Source organism: Pan troglodytes, chromosome 3 (genome assembly GCF_028858775.2).
Source record: "Pan troglodytes isolate AG18354 chromosome 3, NHGRI_mPanTro3-v2.0_pri, whole genome shotgun sequence".
NCBI lineage: Eukaryota > Metazoa > Chordata > Mammalia > Primates > Hominidae > Pan > Pan troglodytes.
The window spans coordinates 155927993-155947444 of NC_072401.2; the positions used below are offsets into that span (position 1 = coordinate 155927993).

The 19452-nt window shown below is 38.2% G+C and overlaps 1 long non-coding RNA gene across 2 annotated transcripts in view; it reads left to right on the top strand.

The window, feature by feature from the left end:
- Window positions 1-19452, top strand: part of LOC104006251 (uncharacterized) — a 276708-nt gene that overhangs the window by 137447 nt on the left and 119809 nt on the right. For both annotated transcript variants that reach the window (XR_010156726.1, XR_010156727.1), the window contains exon 2: window positions 1022-1148. This is a non-coding gene — a long non-coding RNA (uncharacterized LOC104006251). The remainder of the gene's footprint in view (window positions 1-1021; window positions 1149-19452) is intronic.

A 19452-nucleotide genomic window follows, 5' to 3' on the forward strand; every position in this document is an offset into this window, starting at 1 on the left:
GAATTTAGACTTCTCAGATTCCATGCAGTTTCACATGGGAGTGCTGTGGTGTAAGAATAGGGACTCCTGACTTGTGGCCGAAGCCTCATCTTTCTACTTTCCCCATCCTTGGCTCCTTCTCTCATCATGAAAGGAAGAGCTTGTGAATATCCCAGTGTGTACATCAAAATCCACACATACACACACTGCAAGCAACCTCTCTTGGTCATTACCCTGAAGCCTTAGGGTGTACCTGTTTGTCTTAGTACCCACTGGCATGATAGACCCAGGGAAGAGGCTTGAGGTGCTTTCAGGAATTCAGAGGTACAGGGCACCCCGAGCCTGGTCTAGAATGGAGGTGTGGGCTTCTTCGAAGTGCTGGTTGTGGTGACTCTTGCCTGGGGCCATGGGTGGCACTAAGCTCAAACATCCATTTCTCCAAGTTTAATCTTCCAGATAAACTTTCATACTTCTCTTTGAAGTACTTAATAAGGAGAACTCATTCAAAGTTTAATGAGTTATTGTTCAAACTGGTGGTATAAGGTCTGACTCCCTTGCAAAAAAATCATTTCACAAGGGCAGAGCTGAATCTTGTCTTGTTCACTTCTGTTTTTTCTGTTGTCCAAAACAGTGTCTGGCAAACAAATGGTGCTCATCATATATTTGTTGAATGGATTAATGAAAGTCCGCTGAGACTTCTAGAAATAGTTTGGGTCTCTCAAAAATATTTTAAAAACTCTGCTTGTCTTTTTCTTGTATATCTGCATTATTATCAACATTAGCAGCTTTACAGACTAAAAGTTTAAATATCACAGAAGATTTTCTAGCACTTTGGATCTAAAGATAAAGTCCTCAGTGGGAACTGCAGGGATAAAGGATTTAGGTAAGATTCCCAGGCACAGGCCCATACAAATATGTGTGGTGTAAATCCTATAACAGAATACCAATATTATATACAGAACTTTTTCTTTGTGGCAAATTACAAAGTTAGCATTAAAAAAATCAAACTGGAGGTGAAAAAAATAACATCTATCCTTCACAGGACTGCGTGCAATTCTACTTGGAGATCTTCATAACACCTTAAGGGAAAAATCCTTTTTGAAAGAAAAACAACTCTGGGTGGTGCTTGAAAATTCAGAAGGCAGCTAGAAACTTTGCCAATTACAACTGTAAGTAATAACACAGTATTAAATTTTATTTTCCATTTTTAAGACTGGATTTTTTAAAAGCAGCAGGTATGTGGAGTGATATTTCTAAGAGACGTTTTGAAAAAAAATTAATAGTTTTATTTATCTTGGTTGGTATGAAAACTTTGACCTTCAAGGGTAAGGTTTTGATTCATTGAGAGATGGAATCCTTGTGGACAGAGGCCTGAATGCCTCAGTTTTGGGTTTTAGTTATTTTCAAAGTTTTTGTCCTCTTTTTCCATCTTATTGATTAGCAGGCAAAAATTATCATCTAAATTTGAAATTCTGTTCTCACTTAAAGCTTATTCTGTAATTCTGAATAATCTAGAAAAGATAATATTGTCTATATATCGGTCTTCTTGCAAAAAACACTGAGAGACGACAAGGCCTCTTCAGCCAGAAGCCACTGTATCTGGCCACAATTACTATCCTTATTTATTGAAAACTGTATTACAAGCCATGGAAATTCAAAGTGCTACAGAAACAAACACTCTTCCTTTAGAACCTGCTCAATTTCCCCGGAGCTCAACAGAACTCTATCTTATATTCTCTCTGGGAAAGATAAAATAGCAAACAACAAAACTCAAGGTCTAAAAATAAAACCAGTTAAATCAACACACGGTGTAGCAGAACACTGCCACTCATCTGGTCACCTCTGTAAGACTCACCTGTTTAACCCTGTAACCCAGAGTTTCTCAGCATTGGCACAGTCAACACTTTGGGTTGGATAACCCTCATTTAACTTCTCTTCTTTAACTCCTACTTTTTGTCATTGTGATAAATATGCGCAACATAGAATTGATCATTTTAACAATTTTTGAGTGACAGTTCAGTGGCTTTAAGTACATTTATATTGTTGTGCAACCATCACCGCCATCTGGCTCCAGAAATTTCTCATCTTACCCAACTGAAACTCCATGCCATTAAATAATAACTCCCCCTCATATCCTGCCCCTAGTCCTGGGAACCACTTTTTTTTTTTTTTAAGTTCTAAAACTACCCACATCCTTGAGGCAAAAGTAAAGTGTGAAGGTGCATGAGTGTGCTCATATGTGTGTGAGTGTCATGATAATTTCATTAATTTAAAGGGCCAAGGACCAGGTACTTTCCTCCCCACGCATGAGTGTTCTGTGGGGATTAGAAGACCAGGCTGTACCATCAAACTGCCCAGCTTCAATCCTGCCCAAACCCATTGTTGACTAATGTGAGGGATGTTTCAGATCTGCCTGCCTCAGTTTCCTCATCTAAGCAGGGTTGGTTATAGTACTATCATGTAGAATTTGTGTGAGGATTAAGTGAGTTAAACATTAAGTACTAGGACTACCTCACACTCCATCAAGTTCAAATTCTGCACAACAGTGATCTCCAGATCAGTTGCTGATTTTGGCCAAAAGCCTCATGGCAGAACAGTTTGTTGCCATAGACATAGTAGATATTTAATCCCACTGTCTTCTCCTTGTTACAATGGATATCTAACTTGGAGTGTAATATGTTAGCTACAAGAATCTGGATTTCGTTTTCACACTCTGGGATCAGAAGACATAATCATGAGCAGACTTGGACTGCGACTCAAATGCATGCAGTGTATACAGACGCGATGGCTGCCAACTCAGCCAGGAGACCAGCGTTCTTGAATCAGATGTTTCTGTTGTCCTGCAGGTGCATAAATGCAAACTACAAACTTCACTGGGCTCCGCCTCTTCTCTCTCCATAGTGTGAGCCCCAGGCACATGGTTCCTCCCTATTCTCCACCCTCTAAATGCTGTTTCCCCTTCAACCATGTAATGTAAATAAATTAACATACAGCCTGAGAGGTACTAAAAGTTGGTGATTATTATCTAACTTCAAATTTCACATATTTGAATGCTCCTTCCACCACTTGACTGCCTGTGTAACCTTAGGAAACATTTTACCTTTAGGTTCTCATCTAAAGAATCGAAAGAATCATGGTTCCTGCCTCACATGATTATTGTGAGAAATAATGAGATAACCAAATATAATACGCTTGGCATGCAAATAGTACCTTTCTTGTCCATGAGAATACCAAGACTTAGCAGGCACACATCACTCTCATTGCCTAGACAGATGTAAGATGAGTTCAGCAAAAATCAAAGTTTCTCAAGTAATATCTGTCAGCACTAAATGTATTAGTACTGTGAACCATATTGAATACTATTCTAGAAAGAAAGCGTCTAGAGTAAAAAAGAAATGCTATCAGTAATTGTGTATTATGTGCTAGGAACTGTGTTAGTGATTTCACAAATTTTTTTTGTTCAAATTTTCATATGGTCTACTTAAGAGAAGATATTATTATCCCTATTTTTCTTTTTTTTATTATACTTTAAGTTTTAGGGTACATGTGCACAACATGCAGGTTTGTTACATATGTATATATATGTGCCATGTTGGTGTGCTGCACCCATTAACTTGTCATTTAACATTAGGTATATCTCCTGATGCTATCCCTCCCCACTCCCCCCACCCCACAACATGCCCCAGTGTGTGATGTTCCCCTTCCTGTGTCCATGTGTTCTCATTGTTCAATTCCCACCTATGAGTGAGAACATGCGGTGTTTGGTTTTTTGTCCTTGCGATAGTTTGCTGAGAATGATGGTTTCCAGCTTCATCCATGTCCCTACAAAGGACATGAACTCATCCTTTTTTATGGCTGCATAGTATTCCATGGTGTATATGTGCCACATTTTCTTAAACCAGTCTATCATTGGTGGACATTTGGATTGGTTCCAAGTCTCTGCTATTGTGAATAGTGCCACAATAAACATACATGTGCATGTGTCTTTATAGCAGCATGATTTATAATCCTTTGGGTATAGACCCAGTAATGGGATTGCTGGGTCAAATGGTATTTCTAGTTCTAGATCCCTGAGGAATCACCACACTGACTTCCACAATGGTTGAACTAGTTTACAGTCCCACCAACAGTGTAAAAGTGTTCCTATTTCTCCACATTGTCTCCAGCACCTGTTGTTTCCTGACTTTTTAATGATCGCCATTCTAACTGGTGTGAGATGGTATCTCATTGTGGTTTTGATTTGCATTTCTCTGATGGCCAGTGATGATGAGCATTTTTTCATGTGTCTTGGCTGCATAAATATCTTCTTTTGTGAACTGTCTGTTCATATCCCTCGCCTACTTTTTGATGGGATTGTTTGTTTTTTTCTTGTAAATTTGTTGGAGTTCATTGTAGATTCTGGATATTAGCCCTTTGTCAGATGAGTAGATTGCAAAAATTTTCTCCCATTCTGTAGGTTGCCTGTTCACTCTGATGGTAGTTTCTTTTGCTGTGCAGAAGCCCTTTAGTTTAATTAGATCCCATTTTTCAATTTTGGCTTTTGTTGCCATTGCTTTTGGTGTTTTAGACATGAAGTCCTTGCCCATGCCTATGTCCTGAATGGTATTGCCTAGGTTTTCTTCTGGGGTTTTTGTGGTTTCAGGTCTACCATTTAAGTCTTTAATCCATTTGAATTAATTTTTGTATAAGGTGTAAGGAAGGGATCCAGTTTCAGCTTTCTACATATGGCTAGCCAGTTTTCCCAGTACCATTTATTAAATAGGGAATCGTTTCCCCATTTCTTGTTTTTGTCAGGTTTGTCAAAGATCAGATGGTTGTAGATATGCGGCATTATTTCTGAGGGCTCTGTTCTGTTCCATTGGTCTATATCTCTGTTTTTGTACCAGTACCATGCCGTTTTGGTTACTGTAGCCTTGTAGTATAGTTTGATGTCAGGTAGCATGATGCCTCCAACTTTCTTCTTTTGGCTTAGGATTGACCTGGCAATGCAGGCTCTTTTTTGGTTCCATATGAACTTTAAAGTAGTTTTTTCCAATTCTGTGAAGAAAGTCATTGTTAGCTTGATGGGGATGGCATTGAATCTATAAATTACCTTGGGCACTATGGCCATTTTCATGATATTGATTCTTCCTACCCATAGCATGGAATGTTCTTCCATTTGTTTGTTTCCTCTTTTATTTCATTGAGCAGTGGTTTGTAGTTCTCCTTGAAGAGGTCCTTCACATCCCTTGTAAGTTGGATTCCTAGGTATTTTATTCTCTTTGAAGCAATTGTGAATGGGAGTTCACTCATGATTTGGCTGTTTGTCTGTTATTGGTGTATAAGAATGCTTGTGATTTTTGCACATTGATTTTGTATCCTGAGACTTTGCTGAAGTTGCCTATCAGCTTAAGGAGATTTTGGGCTGAGATGATGGGTTTTTCTAGATATACAATCATGGCATCTGCAAACAGGGACAATTTGACTTCCTCTTTTCCTAGTTGAATACCCTTTATTTCTTTCTCCTGCCTGATTTCCCTGGCGAGAACTTCCAACACTATGTTGAATAGGAGTGGTGAGAGAGGGCATCCCTGTCGTATGCCAGTTTTCAAAGGGAATGCTTCCAGTTTTTGCACATTCAGTATGATATTGGCTGTGGGTTTGTCATAGATAGCTCTTATTATTTTGAGATACGTCCCATCAATACCTAATTTATTGAGAGTTTTTAGCATGAAGGGTTGTTGAATTTTGTCAAAGGCCTTTCCTGCATCTATTGAGATAATCATGTGGTTTTTGTCTTTGGTTCTGTTTATATGCTGGATTACGTTTATTGATTTGTGTATGTTGAACCAACCTTGCATCCCAGGGATGAAGCCCACTTGATCATGGTGGATAAGCTTTTTGATGTGCTGCGGGATTTGGTTTGCCAGTATTTTATTGAGGATTTTTGCATCGATGTTCATCAGGGATATTGGTCTAAAATTCTCTTTGTTGGTTGTGTCTCTGCCAGGCTTTGGTATCAGGATGATGCTGGCCTCATAAAATGAGTCAGGGAGGATTCCCTCTTTTTGTATTGATTGGAATAGTTTCAGAAGGAATGGTACCAACTCCTCCTCGTACCTCTAGTAGAATTCGGCTGTGAATACATCTGGTCCTGGACTTTTTTTGGTTGGTAAGCTATTAATTATTGCCTCAATTTCAGAGCCTATTATTGGTCTATTCAGAGATTCAACTTCTTCCTGGTTTAGTCTTGGGAGGGTGTATGTGTTGAGGAATTTATCCATTTCTCCTAGATTTTCTAGTTTATTTGCGTAGAGGTGTTTATAGTATTCTCTGATGGTGATTTGTATTTCTGTGGGATCGGTGGTGATATCCCCTTTATCATTTTTATTGCTTCTATTTGATTCTTCTCTCTTTTCTTCTTTATTAGTCTTGCTAGCAGTCTATCAATTCTGTTGATCTTTTCAAAAAACCAGCTCCTGGACTCATTGATTCTTTGAAGATTTTTGTGTGTCTCTATTTCCTTCAGTTCTGCTCTGATCTTAGTTATTTCTTGCCTTCTGCTAGCTTTTGAATGTGTTTGCTCTTGCTTCTGTAGTTCTTTTAATTGTGATGTTAGGGTGTCAATTTTAGATCTTTCCTGCTTTTCTTGTGGGCATTTAGTGCTATAAATTTCCCTCTACACACTGCTTTGAATGTGTCCCAGAGATTCTGGTTTGTTGTGTCTTTGTTCTCACTGGTTTCAAAGAACATCTTTATTTCTGCCTTCATTTCGTTATGTACGCGGTAGTCATTCAGGAGCAGGTTGTTCCGTTTCCATGTAGTTGAGCGGTTTTGAGTGAGTTTCTTAATCCTGAGTTCTAGTTTGATTGCACTGTGGTCTGAGAGACAGTTTGTTATAATTTCTGTTCTTTTACATTTGCTGAGGAGTGCTTTACTTCCAACTATGTGGTCAATTTTGGAATAGGTGCGGTGTGGTGCTGAGAAGAATGTATATTCTGTTGATTTGGGGTGGAGAGTTCTGTAGATGTCTATTAGGTCGGCTTGGTGCAGAGCTGAGTTCAATTCCTGGATATCCTTGTTAACCTTCTGTCTCATTGATCTGTCTAATGTTGACAGTGGGGTGTTACAGTCTCCCATTATTATTGTGTGGGAGTCTAAGTCTCTTTGTAGGTCACTAAGGACTTGCTTTATGAATCTGGGTGCTCCTGTATTGGGTGCATATATATTTAGGATAGTTAGCTCTTCTTGTTGAATTGATCCCTTTACCATTATGTAATGGCCTTCTTTGTCTCTTTTGATCCTTGTTGGTTTAAAGTCTGTTTTATCAGAGACTAGGATTGTGACCCCTGCCTTTTTTTGTTTTCCATTTTCTTGGTAGATCTTCCTCCATCCCTTTATTTTGAGCCTATATGTGTCTCTGCACGTGAGATGGGTTTCCTGAATACAGCACACTGATGGATCTTAACTCTTTATCCAATTTCCAGTCTGTGTCTTTTAATTGGGACATTTAGCCCATTTACATTTAAGGTTAATATTGTTATGTGTGAATTTGATCCTGTCATTATGATGTTAGCTGGTTATTTTGCTCATTAGTTGATGCACTTTCTTCCTAGCCTCAGTGGTCTTTATAATTTGGCATGTTTTTGCAGTGGCTGGTACCGGTTGTTCGTTTCCACGTTTAGAGCTTCCTTCAGGAGCTCTTTTAGGGCAGGCCTGGTGGTGACAAAATCGGTCAGCATTTGCTTGTCTGTAAAGGATTTTATTTCCCCTTAACTTATGAAGCTTAGTTTGGCTGGATATGAAATTCTGAGTTGAAAATTCTTTTCTTTAAGAATGTTGAATATTGGTCCCCACTCTCTTCTGGCTTGTAGAGTTTCTGCCGAGAGATCCACTGTTAGTCTGATGGGCTTCCCTGTGTGAGTAACCCGACCTTTCTCTCTGGCTGCCCTTAACATTTTTTCCTTCATTTCAACTTTGGTGAATCTGACAAATATGTGTCTTGGAGTTGCTCTTCTCGAGGAGTATCTTTGTGGCGTTCTGTATATTTCCTGAATTTGAATGTTGGCCTGCCTTGCTAGATTGGGGAAGTTCTCCTGGATAATATCCTGCAGAGTGTTTTCCAACTTGGTTCCATTCTCCCCGTCACTTTCAGTTACACCAGTCAGACGTAGATTTGGTCTTTTCACATAGTCCCATATTTCTTGGAGGCTTTGTTCGTTTCTTTTTATTCTTTTTTCTCTAAACTTCTCTTCTTGCTTCATTTCATTCATTTGATCTTCCATCACTGATACCCTTTCTTCCAGTTGATTGAATCGGCTACTGAGGCTGTGCATTCGTCACATAGTTCTCATGCTGTGGTTTTCAGTTTCATCAGGTCCTTTAAGGATTTCTCTGCATTGGTTATTCTAGTTAGCCATTCGTCTGATTTTTTTTCAAGGTTTTTAACTTCTTTGCCATGGGTTCGAACTTCCTCTTTTAGGTCGGAGTAGTTTGATCGTCTGAAGCCTTCTTCTCTCAGCTCATCAAGTCATTCTCCGTCCAGCTTTGTTCTGTTGCTGGTGAGGAGCTGCATTCCTTTGGAGGAGGAGAGGTCCTCTGATTTTTAGAGTTTCCAGTTTTTCTGCTGTTTTTTCCCCATCTTTGTGGTTTTATCTACCTTTGGTCTTTGATGGTGACGTACAGATGGGGTTTTGGTGTGGATGTCCTTTCTGTTTGTTAGTTTTCCTTCTAACAGTCAGGACCCTCAGCTGCAGGTCTGTTGGAGTTTGCTGGAGGTCCACGCCAGACCCTGTTTGCCTGGGTATCAGCAGCGGAGGCTGCACAACAGTGGATATTGGTGAACAGCAAATGTTGCTGCCTGATTGTTCCTCTGGGAGTTTTGTCTCAGAGGAGTACCCGGCCATGTGAGATGTCATTCTGTCCCTACTCGGGGGTGCCTCCCAGTTAGTCTACTCGGGGGTCAGGGACCCACTTGAGGAGGCAGTCCGTCCATTCTCAGATCTCCAGCTGCATGCTGGGAGAACCATTACTCTCTTCAAACCTCAGTTGAAAATGCAGAAATCACCCGTCTTCTGCGTTGCTCACGCTGGGAGCTGTAGACTGGAGCTGTTCCTGTTCAGCCATCTTGGCTCTACCCCTATTATCCCTATTTTTCAAATGGGGAGACTTGGGCAGCAGGAGGTTAATGAACATGCCAAAGGTAACAGATCCAGTAAATAGCAGGACAAAATACAGTTTGGTCATATTCTCATCTCCTGTGTAACATTGCCTCCGTGCTAAAGTGTTGACTGATGAGACCCTGTAATGCAGTAATGATAAATAATGAAATAATAATTATATTATATTGTATCATATATCATACTATGCAGTGCTACAATACACATAAAATTCCCATGTTATCTTTTAAAGGAAATCTATTTATATGGGTACTTGCAAACTGAAACTAATTTTTATTTCCATATATAACATACATTTAACTATAGTATTTGGTCAAAACTGAAACAAAATATGTTAATGATGTTAGCGGTCTTTTCTTGCTTTGAAATTTGGTGATTATAATGCTGCTCCGTGCACAGCTTTTGCTTGATTTCTGCTCACTAGTTCAGGCTTGAAGACCTAATAAATATCTCTATATAGTCATTGTTGAATAGATCTTCACATTCTGATGAATGAAACTGGTTGAATTTGAAAAATCTACTGTTTGAGATTGGCACATAACCAAATTATAACTTTAGGTGGAAAAAATACCTGATTGCTTGTTACTTTCCAAATTTTTGGCATGTTTTCAATGTTACAAAGCTGTTTCTAAATAAAATTTGTTGGGGGGAAGAAATCTTGAGAACTCCACCATATACAATTTGCATCATTTGCTTTTCTAAATTGTTGTTTCTCGCCAGTGTCAATAAACTGCTGTAAGTGGTTAAGCATGTTTGGTTGGCTGTACTTACGTATAAAATAAACAACGTGGCTAGTATTCTCTTTACAACTGATGACCATGGGTGCTGTGTAACTACCCTATATAACCCTTAATGAGGGAATAATGAAATTTACCTTGCAGAGGTATCAAAAAGCAAACATGTTTTTCTAGTGCCTGGGTCCGTGACTAATTTCCCAATTTCTGTGTAATAATTTTATATATAGGATGTCTTAAATTCCACTCCACATGCCTAACAAGCATTTTAAAACCTGTGCTTGTCTTATCTGGAATGACATTGGAGTGATTAATTTTTTTTAACCTTTTAGAATGGTGTCAGCTGGGATTGAGAAATTAATCAAGGGTAATCAAAGTCTGAAGAAAATTTGAACTGTTGAATTAAGACAAGATGTTTGCACTGAGTGCCAGCAGGAATGGGGTACTATATGTAGTAACTTGTTAAAAAATGTCATGTGTTGAGGTATTTACATAAATTTTCATAGGAATATATTAGTTATACTTTTAAATTATACAGTTAAGGCTTGAGAACAACAGGCAATACATTGTGTAACAATTTGTCCGAAGAAACATCAGGTGGATTTGGAAGCACAAGGCAAACTCATTTTTCAAATTATAAAATCTAGTGTCAAAGGGATAGAGTTTTAGTTTTGTTGCTTTTTAAAAGGTATAATAATAAACAGAAAATGCCAATAAAAAGTATATTTCAGTTATCTTAAACGTAATTATTTTTTCAGAAAAAATTGGCAACAGTTAATTACTTTGTTGTGTGAGAATCTTTGTGATTCTTAAGGCTGACCAAAAAAGGGAAGAGATTTTTAATAAGTAGGTTTGGAAGGCCAAGTTCATGGTGTCCTTCCAAGCTGGATAAATCAGGCAGCATGCTCCTTACCAAGAAAGGGATGGTCTTTTGGAAGAAAGGATAATCAAGCTAGAATCCTTCTACTCGGCATAAACATCAAAGTCCTTGTTCAAAGAAGAAGAATCTGCCTCCATACATTTGGCCAGATTTTTGGCACCTGGTTAAAGAGATTGAGCAACAAAAAGCTTTGCTTGAATTTCATTAAAATTTAGTATTAAAAGCATACTCTTACAATTGAAGTGGAGTGGATTGAATCTCTTGATGGGGATGGGCCCTTAGTATATATGCATGGCTTGGGTAACTTTCTTCATTTGTTTAATTGGAAAAATTGCTGTTTTTATCTCTCTGTCCAACCATAGCCCCCTCTCTCCACAATATTCTTTGAAGAACATCTAGCTCTCCATAAAATATCTAGCAAAAGAGAGAGAAAAAAATACTTCCACAAATGCTTGTCAAAATAAAAGAAAGCAAACAGAATTACATACCAAGTCTTTATTTCCTCTTAGACCTAAATTTGATTAGATGTGATGCTAATGATTAGGCTAAAACGAGTGATGGTAAGCTTGTTTGTTAAACTAATTAATGGCATAAATGTGACTTCCCAAAACAATCCCGCTGAAATCCTGCTTCAGGTTTCCAAAGAAGCCTGTGCTTTCCATCCATTTCCATGGAATTTGAGGGGAGCCACCCATTTTTGCCAGTGGTTTAGCTAGAATTAAAATTAATAACATTTTGGCCCCCTGCCTTTGCTGAAACTTCTGGGAAGCACAGACTTCTGTTGTTCAGTGCTACATGCATCTTCCAGATTCTCAATTGGGAAAAATGCGAAGTCCGCATTCTGGCCTTGGGCAATAGAACGTTAGGCATGGAAATCAGCGCCTCGGGTTTTTATAGCAACGTCAGCCCCTCACAGGTCAGCAACCGCAGCGGCTAACCTCTTTCTCCCAACCGCAACACAGAATGCATTTTCCAATGCAATGCCAATACATCTCTCAGGCCTTTGCTTCATGGGGATCGAGAGTTATTTTTTTCTCTCCAAACATTTTGTTTTGAAAGTTTCAAAATTTACATAAAAGATAAAGACTAGTACAATAAAAAAAGTATATACCCTAATCTAGACTTATCAATTGTTCCCACTTTGCCATTATTTTCACTCAATATCTCCTATTTATTTATTTATGTATTTTTGCTGAACAATTTGCAAGTAAGTTGCAGACACTATGAAATTTCACTTCTATGTACCTTATCATGCATCTCCTAAGTATGAGCTCATAAGCACAGCACCATTTTTTACATGCCCAAATTTACATGCATTATGTTTAATATGAACTCCATATCAAAATTCCCCAATTATTTTTCAAATGTATTTTGTTTTCTTTATCTGCAGGATTCAGTGAAGATTGATGCATTGCATTTGGTTGTAATCACTTTTTAGTTTTGTTAAAGCAAACCAAATATGGCCTGAGAAGGACTCCATACGTCTATATTTGAGTCCTTGAGGATGAACTGCAACGTAACTTAATAGGTAGACAAGATTGAAAACCTAACTTAAAAGTATGCACCTGTAACAATTGCTGAGCAGGTCAGCGATTGGCCAATCCCAGCAGCCTTATTTCAGCCACTCATAACACTGCTGAGTGTTTAAACTGTGTTTAAATAAGGCAAACGCCAAGCTGTAGCCAATCCAGTTGTTTCTACACCTCACTTCCGATTTCTGTACGTCACTTTACTTTTTTTGTCTATAAATTTATTCTGACCAGGAGGCACCCCTGGAGTCTCTCTGAATCTGCTGTGATTCTTGGGGCTGCCCTGTTTGTGAATCGTTCATTGCTTAAACTCCTTTAAATTTAATTCGGCTGAAGTTTTTCTTTTAACAGTTTCTTTTAATCTAGAACAGGTTCCTCACATTTTGTTTTGTTGTTCTCATGATAATTACTTTTCTGAAGAATCCAGGTTCGTTTTCTTATGGAATTTTCTACGTTGTGAAGTTACCTGATTAATTTTTTTCATTGTTAGATTCAGGTTACACATGCTTTGGCAAGAATACTCTATCAGTGTTGTTGTACATTTCTCAGTGCTTTATATACATGATGTTAGACTGTTCCCCCATAATGATGCTAAGTTAGGCCACTTGGTTAAGGTGATGATCGCAAAGATCTCTTCATTGTGAGGTAGATTTTCTCCTCTGGGATTAGTAAATAATTTGCAGAAGACTACCTTGACTGTGTGACTAATCTGTTCCCTAACCTTTCATGTTATATTTTCATGATCTTACTTGCTACAATTATTACTTAGGGGTTGCAAAATGGCATTTTTTCCAATTCTATTATTCCTTCTTAATTTATCAGCTGGTATTCTCTTACAGAAAAATTTTCTTATTTCTCTATCTTGTTTCTTCTCTATTATCATTATGAACTCATTTAAAAAAATTCACTAACCTGGATTTTTCAGAAAAGTCATTATCGTGAGAACAACAAAACAAACAAAATGTGAGGAACCTGTTCTAGATTTAAAGAAAGTGTTAAAAGAAAAACTTCAGCCGAATTAAATTTAAAGGAGTTTAAGCAATGAACGATTCACAAATAGGGCAGCCCCAAGAATCACAGCAGATTCAGATTAATGTATTACAATTAATTACCATCATTGTTCTTTTATAGACTCAAATGTGCAAAATTTGCTTCATGGGAGCCACTTTAACAGGCTCATGTGCTCCTCTGACATGGTCTTAGTATTTCGGCACTTAGAAACAAGTAAACTACATTTTATTTTCCTTGCCCTGGACTTGGAATTAGCTATTACTATAACAAATTATGATATTTTATACTGTGGAATGATGTCTAGAAATCAATAGCTGAACATGAACTCTGTTCATTCCTATTGAAGTGTCATTATTTCTACCTGCTTTAGGTAGAGAGTGCTATAATACATGTGAATTTTATATTCAATTAAAATTAGTATTGCAAGATTGTTTACTTTCTTTAATTTTATATTAATACCTCTTTTACAGTTCAAATCTTAAATTTAGTATGCTTAGTATTTGCATTAAAATTGGTAGTATAATTATGAAACTATCTTATGTATAGTGTATGATAAGTACAGGATCTCTTAATGGGATATTAATCCTGCACTATACGTAACATTTCATTTCAGTTATTTTTGTCCTTGAATATATGCCACAGAGAATGTACAGTCAGAAGAATTGTATTAAAAACTTACTTTAATTATTTTCTTCATTTGATTATCTACAATTTTTGTCATTTTATTGAGGTATACTTTACACATGATAACACTTACCCTTGTAGAGTTCCAAGAATTTTGACAATTGCATGCAGTCAGCTAGCCATACTACAAACAACGTATAATGCACTTCCATCACCCCACTGTTTCCTCATTCCCCCTCCTATTTAATCCCCTTCCTCCAACACCCAGCCCCTGGCAACCACTAATTTGTCTTCTGTCTCTATGGTTTAGCCTTTGCAGAATGTCATATGAACAGACTCATATGTAACCACTGAATCTGACTTCTTTCATTTAGTATAGTGCAGTAGTATTGTGCAACTTAGTTCACTCAGATCATTTTTTTTAATTGATGGGTAGTATTTCATTGTATTGGTGTACCAAAATTTTTTTTAAAAAATCTATTCAGCGTTTGGACATTTGGCTTGATTTTTGAATAAAGCCATTACAAATATTTATATGGACACATTTTCTTTTCTCTTAGGTGAATAGCTAGGAGTGGAATTGCTAATTTTTAGGTGCATTTTTAACCTTATTAAACACCTCTAAATTATTTTCCAAAGCGTCTGTACCTATTTTTATTTCTATCAGCGATGTATAAGAGCTCTATTTGCCTTTCACATCCTTATTAGCACCTATTATTGTCAAAACTGGTTTGTTCATTTGCTTCTCTATTTCTTTCCTTTTTTTACCATTTTGAGATGGAGTCTTGCTCTGTTGCCCAGGCTGGAATGCAGTGGCGCAGTTTTGGCTCACTGAAACCTCTGCCTCCTGGGTTCAAGCAATTTTCTGCCTCAGGCTCCCAAGTAGCTGGGATTACAGGCGCCTGCCACCACGCCCAGCTAATTTTTTTTATTTTTAGTAGAGATGGCATTTCACTATGTTGGCCAGGCTGGTCTTGAACTCCTGACCTCGTGATCCACCCACCTTGGCCTCCCAAAGTGCTGGGATTACAGGCGTGAGCCACCGCGCCTGGCCTCTTTTTTCTTTCTTATCATTGTGATAGTTATGTAGTGGTAACTCACTGTGGTTTTAGCTTGCGTTTCTCTAAAGACTAATGATATTAAGAATTATTTTATATATTTATTTGACATCTGTGTATTTTCTTTTTTTTTTTATTATACTTTAAGTTTTAGGGTACATGTGCACATTGTGCAGGTTAGTTACATATGTATACATGTGCCATGCTGGTGCGCTGCACCCACTAACTCGTCATCTAGCATTAGGTATATCTCCCAATGCTATCCCTCCCCCCTCCCCCCTCCCCACCACAGTCCCCAGAGTATGATATTCCCCTTCCTGTGTCCATGTGATCTCATTGTTCAATTCCCACCTATGAGTGAGAATATGCGGTGTTTGGTTTTTTGTTCTTGCGATAGTTTACTGAGAATGATGGTTTCCAATTTCATCCATGTCCCAACAAAGGACATGAACTCATCATTTTTTATGGCTGCATAGTATTCCATGGTGTATATGTGCCACATTTTCTTAATCCAGTCTATCATTGGTGGACATTTGGGTTGGTTCCAAGTCTTTGCTATTGTGAATAATGCCGCAATAAACATACGTGTGCATGTGTCTTTATAGCAGCATGATTTATAGTCATTTGGGTATATACCCAGTAATGGGATGGCTGGGTCAAATGGTATTTCTAGTTCTAGATCCCTGAGGAATCGCCACACTGACTTCCACAATGGTTGAACTAGTTTAGAGTCCCACCAACAGTGTAAAAGTGTTCCTATTTCTCCACATCCTCTCCAGCACCTGTTGTTTCCTGACTTTTGAATGATTGCCATTCTAACTGGTGTGAGATGATATCTCATAGTGGTTTTGATTTGCATTTCTCTGATGGCCAGTGATGGTGAGCATTTTTTCATGTGTTTTTTGGCTGCATAAATGTCTTCTTTTGAGAAGTGCCTGTTCATGTCCTTCGCCCACTTTTTGATGGGGTTGTTTGTTTTTTTTCTTGTAAATTTGTTTGAGTTCACTGTAGATTCTGGATATTAGCCCTTTGTCAGATGAGTAGGTTGCGAAAATTTTCTCCCATGTTGTAGGTTGCCTGTTCACTCTGATGGTAGTTTCTTTTGCTGTGCAGAAGCTCTTTAGTTTAATTAGATCCCATTTGTCAATTTTGGCTTTTGTTGCCATTGCTTTTGGTGTTTTGGACATGAAGTCCTTGCCCACGCCTATGTCCTGAATGGTAATGCCTAGGTTTTCTTCTAGGGTTTTTATGGTTTTAGGTCTAACGTTTAAATCTTTAATCCATCTTGAATTGATTTTTGTATAAGGTGTAAGGAAGGGATCCAGTTTCAGCTTTCTACATATGGCTAGCCAGTTTTCCCAGCACCATTTATTAAATAGGGAATCCTTTCCCCATTGCTTGTTTTTCTCAGGTTTGTCAAAGATCAGATAGTTGTAGGTAAGCGGCGTTATTTCTGAGGGCTCTGTTCTGTTCCATTGATCTATATTTCTGTTTTGGTACCAGTACCATGCTGTTTTGGTTACTGTAGCCTTGTAGTATAGTTTGAAGTCAGGTAGTGTGATGCCTCCAGCTTTGTTCTTTTGGCTTAGGATTGACTTGGCGATGCGGGCTCTCTTTTGGTTCCATATGAACTTTAAAGTAGTTTTTTCCAATTCTGTGAAGAAAGTCATTGGTAGCTTGATGGGGATGGCATTGAATCTGTAAATTACCTTGGGCAGTATGGCCATTTTCACGATATTGATTCTTCCTACCCATGAGCAAGGAATGTTCTTCCATTTGTTTGTATCCTCTTTTATTTCCTTGAGCAGTGGTTTGTAGTTCTCCTTGAAGAGGTCCTTCACATCCCTTGTAAGTTGGATTCCTAGGTATTTTATTCTCTTTGAAGCAATTGTGAATGGGAGTTCACTCATGATTTGGCTCTGTTTGTCTGTTGTTGGTGTATAAGAATGCTTGTGATTTTTGTACATTGATTTTGTATCCTGAGACTTTGCTGAAGTTGCTTATCAGCCTAAGGAGATTTTGGGCTGAGACGATGGGGTTTTCTAGATAAACAATCATGTCATCTGCAAACAGGGACAATTTGACTTCCTCTTTTCCTAATTGAATACCCTTTATTTCCTTCTCCTGCCTGATTGCCCTGGCCAGAACTTCCAACACTATGTTGAATAGGAGCGGTGAGAGAGGGCATCCCTGTCTTGTGCCAGTTTTCAAAGGGAATGCTTCCAGTTTTTGCACATTCAGTATGATATTGGCTGTGGGTTTGTCATAGATAGCTCTTATTATTTTGAAATATGTCCCATCAATACCTAATTTATTGAGAGTTTTTAGCATGAAGGGTTGTTGAATTTTGTCAAAGGCTTTTTCTGCATCTATTGAGATAATCATGTGGTTTTTGTCTTTGGCTCTGTTTATATGCTGGATTACATTTATTGATTTGCGTATGTTGAACCAGCCTTGCATCCCAGGGATGAAGCCCACTTGATCATGGTGGATAAGCTTTTTGATGTGCTGCTGGATTCAGTTTGCCAGTATTTTATTGAGGATATTTGCATCAATGTTCATCAAGGATATTGGTCTAAAATTCTCTTTGTTGGTTGTGTCTCTGCCAGGCTTTGGTATCAGAATGATGCTGGCCTCATAAAATGAGTTAGGGAGGATTCCCTCTTTTTCTATTGATTGGAATAGTTTCAGAAGGAATGGTACCAGTTCCTCCTTGTACCTCTGGTAGAATTCGGCTGTGAATCCATCTGGTCCTGGACTCTTTTTGGTTGGTAAACTATTGATTATTGCCACAATTTCAGCTCCTGTTATTGGTCTATTCAGAGATTCAACTTCTTCCTGGTTTAGTCTTGGGAGAGTGTATGTGTCGAGGAATGTATCCATTTCTTCTAGATTTTCTAGTTTATTTGCGTAGAGGTGTTTGTAGTATTCTCTGATGGTAGTTTGTATTTCTGTGGGATCGGTGGTGATATCCCCTTTATCATTTTTTATTGCGTCTATTTGATTCTTCTCTCTTTTTTTCTTTATTAGTCTTGCTAGCGGTCTATCAATTTTGTTGATCCTTTCAAAAAACCAGCTCCTGGATTCATTAATTTTTTGAAGGGTTTTTTGTGTCTCTATTTCCTTCAGTTCTGCTCTGATTTTAGTTATTTCTTGCCTTCTGCTAGCTTTTGAATGTGTTTGCTCTTGCTTTTCTAGTTCTTTTAATTGTGATGTTAGGGTGTCAATTTTGGATCTTTCCTGCTTTCTCTTGTGGGCATTTAGTGCTATAAATTTCCCTCTGCACACTGCTTTGAATGCGTCCCAGAGATTCTGGTATGTTGTGTCTTTGTTCTCGTTGGTTTCAAAGAACATCTTTATTTCTGCCTTCATTTCGTTATGTACCCAGCAGTCATTCAGGAGCAGGTTGTTCAGTTTCCATGTAGTTGAGCGGCTTTGAGTGAGATTCTTAATCCTGAGTTCTAGTTTGATTGCACTGTGGTCTGAGAGATAGTTTGTTATAATTTCTGTTCTTTTACATTTGCTGAGGAGAGCTTTACTTCCAACTATGTGGTCAATTTTGGAATAGGTGTGGTGTGGTGCTGAAAAAAATGTATATTCTGTTGATTTGGGGTGGAGAGTTCTGTAGATGTCTATTAGGTCCGCTTGGTGCAGAGCTGAGTTCAATTCCTGGGTATCCTTGTTGACTTTCTGTCTCATTGATCTGTCTAATGTTGACAGTGGGGTGTTAAAGTCTCCCATTATTAATGTGTGGGAGTCTAAGTCTCTTTGTAGGTCACTCAGGACTTGCTTTATGAATCTGGGTGCTCCTGTATTGGGTGCATAAATATTTAGGATAGTTAGCTCCTCTTGTTGAATTGATCCCTTTACCATTATGTAATGGCCTTCTTTGTCTCTTTTGATCTTTGTTGGTTTAAAGTCTGTTTTATCAGAGACTAGGATTGCAACCCCTGCCTTTTTTTGTTTTCCATTTGCTTGGTAGATCTTCCTCCATCCTTTTATTTTGAGCCTATGTGTGTCTCTGCACGTGAGATGGGTTTCCTGAATACAGCACACTGATGGGTCTTGACTCTTTATCCAACTTGCCAGTCTGTGTCTTTTAATTGGAGAATTTAGTCCATTTACATTTAAAGTTAATATTGTTATGTGTGAATTTGATCCTGTCATGATGTTAGCTGGTGATTTTGCTCATTAGTTGATGCAGTTTCTTCCTAGTCTTGATGGTCTTTACATTTTGGCATGATTTTGCAGCGGCTGGTACCGGTTGTTCCTTTCCATGTTTAGCGCTTCCTTCAGGAGCTCTTTTAGGGCAGGCCTGGTGGTGACAAAATTGGTCAGCATTTGCTTGTCTGTAAAGTATTTTATTTCTCCTTCACTTATGAAGCTTAGTTTGGCTGGATATGAAATTCTGGGTTGAAAATTCTTTTCTTTAAGAATGTTGAATATTGGCCCCCACTCTCTTCTGGCTTGTAGGGTTTC